Source organism: Aedes aegypti, chromosome 1 (assembly GCF_002204515.2).
Source record: "Aedes aegypti strain LVP_AGWG chromosome 1, AaegL5.0 Primary Assembly, whole genome shotgun sequence".
NCBI classification, from domain to species: Eukaryota; Metazoa; Arthropoda; class Insecta; order Diptera; family Culicidae; genus Aedes; species Aedes aegypti.
The window spans coordinates 233,878,956-233,887,279 of NC_035107.1; the positions used below are offsets into that span (position 1 = coordinate 233,878,956).

Below are 8,324 nucleotides of genomic sequence, written 5' to 3' on the forward strand. Positions count from 1 at the left end.
GCTGCATTTATTGTTTAAAATGCCGAACGTTTCCGGGGCGATGGAATGCGAAACTTAATCCTAGAGCCGGGCTATGATCTGCAATAAATTGCATTTCAACGGTGCTTAAGTTTCACTTGTATCAATATGTGTTGAAGTACAGGCTTTCATAAAACCAACTAACACAGTCAGATTTTTATTGATTATTTCTTTTAACATTCCACTACGGTTAACTTTCACCAATGCATTAGATGCCTAATCTAAGAAACATTGTAGACATCTCTGGAAGGATTCCTAGAGAAACTTCTGAGAAACATTTAGAAGATTTTCTACTCTGGACAGAACCTTGGAATAATTTTCGAATTTTAAGCTATTTTTAGCCAGTTCAAACCATTTCAAGCTATTATAAGCCAACCTAGGCTATTTCAAACCATTTTAAACCATACTAAGCCATTCAAAGCTATTTGAAGCCATTTTATGCCATATTAAGCCATTTTGAGACATTTCAAGCCATTTTTGGTCATTTAAAGCCACTTTAAGTCGTTATAAGCAATTTTAAGCCATGCAAAGCCATTTAAACCAATTTCAAAAATTGTAAGCATTTTCAGACCATTTTACTGCCGTGAATCGCAAGTCAGTCCCATCTGTAAAAAGTAGGCATTGAGAAAATGGAGTGTGAAGTTATCAAACTCGTCTTTTCCATACGAATATTCTAAAAATTCCAGAGGATTGTAACATGCTACAATCTTAATGAAACTTTCACAATTTGCTTTTCACTAAGATATCTTTCTGAGAAAAATATAAAGATGATCAAAAAACGGTTCATTTCTTTGTTACACGGTGCGAAAATCTGTAGTGGGACTGATATGCGATTACTTTCCATTATGGGACAATTTAACTTGCTGTTTTTTTCCTACTTTTTCCGAACAAATCTCATTATCTCATTAAGGTAGCTGAAAGAGCTTTGGAAGATATGTTGAAAACTGAACTCAACTCAATTTTGACGGAAATGCAGATGGGACTGACTGACGATTCACGGCAGTTTATGCCATTTCAAAATTACAAGTTAATTTGAACAAGCTTAAGAATTTTAGGCTATTTCAAATCATTTTCGACCATTTAAAGCAATTTCAAGTCATTTTAATCCAAAACTATTCAATGCCATTTTAAGCCAATTTTGGCCATTCAAAGCTCATCAAAATCATTATAAGTCAGTTAGAGTGTCCATCCCGGGACATCCCGGGACAAAAAATCCCGGGATTTGACAAATTTCGGGATTTCCCGTTTTCCGGGATTTTATTTCTGACTCTGATTTTATTCCCGGGATTCCCGAAACTTACGTAGAATTTGATGATAACCACTAAATTTCAATGAAACACAATGACATTTTTCCTCATTATCAACCTTATTTGATAAAGTAGAAGAGCATAATGAAAAGGAGAATAATCGTGTAATTATTTTCATGAAAAGATCAATTTACCAAGTAAGAAACGCATATTTATTTGTCTAGTTGCAAAGTTTTAATGCGTTTCTTTTCAACATTAGCCGATTTTATAATCATATGCAGAGATAACAAATTTGAAAGTAAACTGCCGCAAATCGCAAGTCAGTACCATCTAAAAAAAAGTAGGCATTGAAAAAATTGACTGAGAAGTTCTCAATCTTGTTTTCCATACACATATTCAAAAATTCCAGGAGATTGGAACATGTTTCGGTCTTAATGAAACATTAATAATTTACTTTTCACTTCGTTGCCTTTCCAACAAAATATTAAGATGACCAAATAACGATTAATTTTTATGTTACACGATGCAAAAATCTGCAGTGGAACTGAAGCGTTTACTTTTCATTATAGGACAATTCATCTTGGTGCTTTTTTTTCTAATTTAGCTGAACAAAAATGATTTTTGGTTAGTGCAGCTGAAAGTTCATTAGAAGATATAATGAAAAGTGATATCAACTCAATTTCGACAAAAAACGCAGATAGGACTGACTTGCGATTCACAGCAATAAATTTCAGTCAATAATTTTCAGAAATTAACTTTTAACATAGTCTACAATTTTTTCAATGATCTTTAATCGTTTCTTTTGTTCTAAAGTTTTTATGACTTTTCAAATTCAAACAAATTGACTTAAGTTTTTACCATACTTCCATTCATAAGTGTTATAGAGAATTTGAAAAAAAAATCATAGCAAACCCGTAATAAGTTAAGCTAAGTTTTGATTTTTGTTAGGTTACTTTATCAGAATAAGAAAGTCTTATGTGAAATGGGATATGCTTTAATTGACATATTATTTTAAAAGTTTCATTATCTGTTAATTTCATTGAAAAGAAATGTATTGTTAAATTTGTACTTCCATTTCAACCGAAATGCTAGTTTTATTGAAAATTTTATAAATCCTGGGATCCCGGGATTTCCCGAGACAAGCATAGGTTTTTGTCCCGAATCCCAGGACGAGCGAAATGACCGGGAAATGGACACTCTAAAGTCAGTTGAAGTCATTTCAAGTAAATTCAATCCGTTTTTAGCCGTTTTAAGCCATTTCAAGCCGTGTTAAGCTACTTTAAACAATTTTAAGCATATTTAAGCCATTTTTATCCGTTTCAGGTCATGTTAGGCTGTTTAAAGCCGTTTTAAGGAACGTGTTTTTTAAACCGTTTTAAGTCATAAAAGTCTAAAACGGCTTAAAATGGCTAAAAATGGCTTAAAATAACTAAAAATGGCCTTGAACGGCTTAACAAAGCCATTTTTAGTTATTTTAAGCCATTTTAAGCCGTTTTAGACCATTTTAAACCGTCTTAGCCGATTCAAGCCATTTTAAGCCATTTTCAGCTGTTTTAAGCCATTTAAGCCGTTTTAGCCATTTCAAGCCGTTTAAGCCATTTTAAGTCATTTTAAGTCGTTTCAAGCCATTTTGAGCCGTTTAGAGCCATTTTAGGCCGTTCTAAGCCGTTTTAGGCCGTTTAAAGCCGTTTTAAGCCGATTAAGGCCGATAAACGCCTTTTAACGGCTTAAATTGGTTTAAAACGGCTTGAAACGGTTAAAAATGGCTTGAAACGTCTTAGAACGGATTAAAACGGCTTAAAATGGCTTAAAACGGCTTAAAACGTCTTAAAACGGCTTAAAACCACTTAAACGGCTTGAAACGGGTTAAAACGGCTTTAAACGGCTCAAAACATCTTTAAACATCTTTAAACGGCTTGAAACGGCTAAAAACAGCTTAAAACGATTAAAAACGGCTTAAAACGGCTTTCAAAGGCTTTCAACGGCCTAAAATGGCTTTAAACCGGCCTTAAACGTCATTAAAAAGCTTAAAACGGGTTGAAACCGCAATTTTTTAAGCCATATTAAGCCATTTCAATCCGTTTAAGGCCACTTTAAGCCGTTTTAAGCCGCTTTAAGCCATTTTAAGCCATTTTAAGCCGTTTTAAGCCATTTTAAGCTATGTTCAGTGCCGTAGCGTGCGGTTGGCCAGGTTGGCAACCGCCAAGGGCGCCAGCCTTCAGGGGTCGCCAAAATGCGTGATACACTTGGTATAATTTATGGGATGCATACTTTATTTCGTAAAAGCGCCTCTGAGGCCACAGTTTCTTGAAAAAGGATCGTAGTCATAAATATGATAAATTGGAATTACATATTTCTGCTGAATAATTCGAAAATTGAGAATTTTCAAAGAATGATATCTTTAAAATGAACACAGCGAAACTGGTAGTTATAAAATAAGATTTTTAAAGAAATCTGATAATAATCTCTATGGAAAATATTGGACAGACTTTTCAAATTAAACATAAAAAATACTAATTCTTTGGAATTACTGTGTATTTCAAGAATGTTTTTCAAGCGTGTGCTAGAATAAGGGCGTAAGTCGCATGATCGATTTCTATTCATCGATCCTCGCTTCTGTGAATAAAGGTGACAAGATGCGGGTTTGTTAGCATTTCTTCACTTTAGGACGCTAGGCAGCGATGCAATCTTGCGTCCTGAGGTGAAAAAATACTATATAACCCGCATCTTGTCACCTTTATTCACAGAAGAGAGGATCGATGAAGAGAAATCGATCATGCGACTTACGCCCTTATTCTAGCACACGCTTAATTTATTATCTTGTGACAAAATTCGCTATTTCATTCTATGCTGCCATTGTTAGTAAAATTTCTAATGACAAAAACCCTCTTTTGATATCTTTGAGTGTTTCTTGAACTTAAGGTGAAGATCAATTGAAGCCAAACCTCAAATTTTCAAGAGCACGGATCTGGAGAACTAAACATCCGTTTAAGCTGAAAACTTAATCGATTGGTCACCACCAGCGAGTGAAAATGATCATCATCTTCACCTTAAAACAAAACTTTCTCTCATGGTTTATACTGATTCGTTGTAATACTTTGAGAATTTTTTTTATTCTTGATTATTGCAGAAATTGATTAAAAAATTCATTTAGCATATTCTGAAGTTGCCATTATAGAGAGAAACTGCATAATTCTTAAGAAATATTGGACAAATGTGTTAAAACCTATGCAGGTATGCAAATATCAACAATGTCTACAATAATCTCTTTAACACTTCAGAAGTCGCGCTGTTGTATTTTGAACAACACTGGTGGAAAAAGTTGCTGCCCGTACACAACAGCAGCGTGGTGGTTTTGCCACACGCACGACAACTGAAAGGTTAATAGTCTGCATATGACTGAAATTTTATCAGAGGTTTTAGGCAGAAATCTAGAAGTTTCTTCAAATTCATCTCTGGTCATATGAATAGTAATTTTAGTAACAATTCATTGCGATTTTTGCACCCATTTAGACTCACCAAAAATTTCTTATTATCGCAGTCGAATCTCGCATACAATTTCGCAGAGCAAAAGTATACGAGCAAGGTCTGTCATAAAATAGGTTATTTCAGCTTTTTGACAGATGGCTAGCTAGCCTACCTGGTTAAACAGATCTTGTTGTGAACAACTGTGTGATTAGTGCGCCGTACTGTGATAATCGTTGAGTCTAATCGGGAGAAAATGTCGCAGCGAAATCATGCTGGGAGGGATGTCAAAATTATCACAAAAATCTTAAAATTCGTGAAAGACCTGATATTTTGAACATTTTCAGTTTTATAATCTTGAAATCATCTGAACTTTCGAACAGTTTTTCTTTAGAAGAGATTTGGTCTTCATTTCGTCTTTGACGTAAACCTGTGAGAATTTCGGTGGACAAGTCGTCCTAGGCTTTCAAAAAGAATTCTTGAAATTTTTCGGAAATGTTGCTTGTAAACTCGTGCAAAACAATTGAGTATAGAATAAGGGGCGCTCAAATTGGGATTCGCCAAGGGCGCCATGAGCCCACGCTACGGCTCTGGCTATGTTTATCCGTTTTAAGCCAATTTAAGCCGTTTTAAGCCATTTCAAGTCGTTTCAAGCTATTTTGAGCCATTTAAAGCCATTTTAGGCCGTTCTAAACCGTTTTAGGCCGTTCAAAGCCGTTTTAAGCCGATTTAGGCCGTTTTAAGCCGTTTTAAACCAATTTAAGCAATTTTAAGCCGTTTAAGGCGTTTTAAGCCGCTTTAAAACGTTTTAAACCTTATTAAGCGGTTTTAAGAAATATTAAGCCATTTTAAGCCGTTTTAAGCCATTTTCTGCCGTTTTAAGCCGTTTTAAGCCAATTTAAGTCGTTTCAAGCTATTTTGAGCCATTTAAAGCCATTTTAGGCCGTTCTAAGCCGTTTTAGGCCGTTTTAAGCCGATTTAGGCCGTTTTAAGCCGATTTAGGCCGTTTTAAGCCGTTTTAAAACAATTTAAGCCATTTTAAGCCATTTAAAGGCGTTTTAAGCCGTTTTAAACCTTTTTAAGCGGTTTTAAGCCGTTTTAAGCCATTTCAAGTCGTTTCAAGCTATTTTGAGCCATTTAAAGCCATTTTAGGCCGTTCTAAACCGTTTTAGGCCGTTCAAAGCCGTTTTAAGCCGATTTAGGCCGTTTTAAGCCGTTTTAAACCAATTTAAGCAATTTTAAGCCGTTTAAGGCGTTTTAAGCCGCTTTAAAACGTTTTAAACCTTATTAAGCGGTTTTAAGAAATATTAAGCCATTTTAAGCCGTTTTAAGCCATTTTCTGCCGTTTTAAGCCGTTTTAAGCCAATTTAAGTCGTTTCAAGCTATTTTGAGCCATTTAAAGCCATTTTAGGCCGTTCTAAGCCGTTTTAGGCCGTTTTAAGCCGATTTAGGCCGTTTTAAGCCGATTTAGGCCGTTTTAAGCCGTTTTAAACCAATTTAAGCAATTTTAAGCCGTTTAAGGCGTTTTAAGCCGCTTTAAAACGTTTTAAACCTTATTAAGCGGTTTTAAGAAATATTAAGCCATTTTAAGCCGTTTTAAGCCATTTTCTGCCGTTTTAAGCCGTTTTAAGCCAATTTAAGTCGTTTCAAGCTATTTTGAGCCATTTAAAGCCATTTTAGGCCGTTCTAAGCCGTTTTAGGCCGTTTTAAGCCGATTTAGGCCGTTTTAAGCCGATTTAGGCCGTTTTAAGCCGTTTTAAAACAATTTAAGCCATTTTAAGCCATTTAAAGGCGTTTTAAGCCGTTTTAAACCTTTTTAAGCGGTTTTAAGCCGTTTTAAGCCGTTTCAAGCCATTTAAAACCATTTCAAGCCGTTTTAAGCCATTTTTGGCTATTTAAGGCTGTTTTAATCCATTTCAAGCTATTTTAGGCCATTTTAAGCCATATTAAGCCATTTTAAACCGTTTTAGGCCATTTTAAGCCATTTTAAGCTTTTTTAAGCCGTTTTAAGCTGTTTTAAGCCTAAAACTACAAATTAAACTTTAACACTTCACTTTTGCAAAAAAAAAAAATATTATCACTAGTAAGGCGAGCAAATACATACCTCTAAACTCTAATATGTGTTGCTTATCCTGACAGATAGGCCTATTTCGTCTGCGACTTACAGACTTCTTCAGTGTCGAGCACTCGACACTGAAGAAGTCTGTAAGTCGCAGACGAAATAGGCCTATCTGTCAAGATAAGCAACACATATTGGAGTTAAAAGGTGTTTGCTCGCCTTACTAGTGATTTTAGTAATTTTATTTTTGCAAAAGTGAAGGGTTAAAGTTCAATTTGTAGTTTTAAACGTACTCTAATAATCCCTCCCCTAAATTGAATATGAAAAGTGTAGCGTTTTAAGCCGTTTTAAGCCATTTTGAGCCATATAATACATTTTTGTCCGTTCTAAGCCGTTTTAAGCCATTTTGATTCAATTGATTAACTCATTACGCGTGCTAAAGATAGACAAATTATGGGTGAAATTATGAAACAAATTCACGTGCTCGGCTGGGATTTGAAGCCAGGACTCTTGTATGCTAGACGAGCGCTTTACCAACTAAGCTACCGAGCCACTTGGTGACCCAATAACTGAGTTGATTACAAGTTTAGAATTCAAATCCCTACAGACCACGCGGACCCCTTTCATAACCCATATCCATCCATCTCATGTTAACTACACACGCGGGAAGAGCGAGTGCGATTTATTTAGTGTTGAAACTGTTTGCCTATCGTACCTACATCGCTTCCACAACAACTGTATTGTGGAAGAGTAAAGATGTGGGAAGGCTATCAACGTGTCGTTCTCACTCAAGTGACGACATAACTACTACAGAGAGGCAGTAACACTTATATAAATTGACGCTTATATTGAGCTGTTCGGTAATCCAATCCGCATGGTTATTAAATTAATTAACTCATTACGCGTGGTAAAGATGGACAAATTATGTTTCAACACTAAATAAATCGCACTCGCTCTTCCCGCGTGTGTAGTTAACATGAGACGGATGGATATGGGTTATGAAAGGGGTCCGCGTGGTCTGTAGGGATTTGAATTCTAAACTTGTAACCAACTCAGTTATTGGGTCACCAAGTGGCTCGGTAGCTTAGTTGGTAAAGCGCTCGTCTAGCAGACGAGAGTCCTGGGTTCAAATCCCAGCCGAGCACGTGAAATTTTTTTCATAATTTCACCCATAATTTGTCCATCTTTACCACGCGTAATGAGTTAATTAATTTAATAACCATGCGGATTGGATTACCGAAGAGCTCAATATAAGCGTCAATTCATTTTAATTCGTTTTGAGCCGTTTACAGCCGTTTAAGCCGTTTTAAGCCGTTTGAAGCCGTTTTTAGCTGTTAAGAGCCGTTTTTGCCGTTTGAAGCCATTTTTAACCCATTTTAAACCATTTTAAGCCGTTTTAAGCCATTTTAAGTCGTTTTTCACCGTTCTTAGCCATTTTAAGTCATATTAAGCCATTTAAAGCCGTTTTAAGCCCTTAAGAGCCATTTTAGGCCGTTTTAATCCATTTAAAGTCGTTTTAAGCCATTTAAAGCCGT

The 8,324-nt window shown here is 35.7% G+C and overlaps 1 non-coding gene across 1 annotated transcript; it reads left to right on the forward strand.

The window, feature by feature from the left end:
* The first annotated feature begins 7,862 nt into the window (after positions 1-7,862).
* On the forward strand, positions 7,863-7,934 carry Trnaa-agc. Its single transcript has one exon. It is a non-coding gene; the product is annotated as a tRNA-Ala (tRNA).
* The last annotated feature ends 390 nt before the right edge of the window (positions 7,935-8,324 follow it).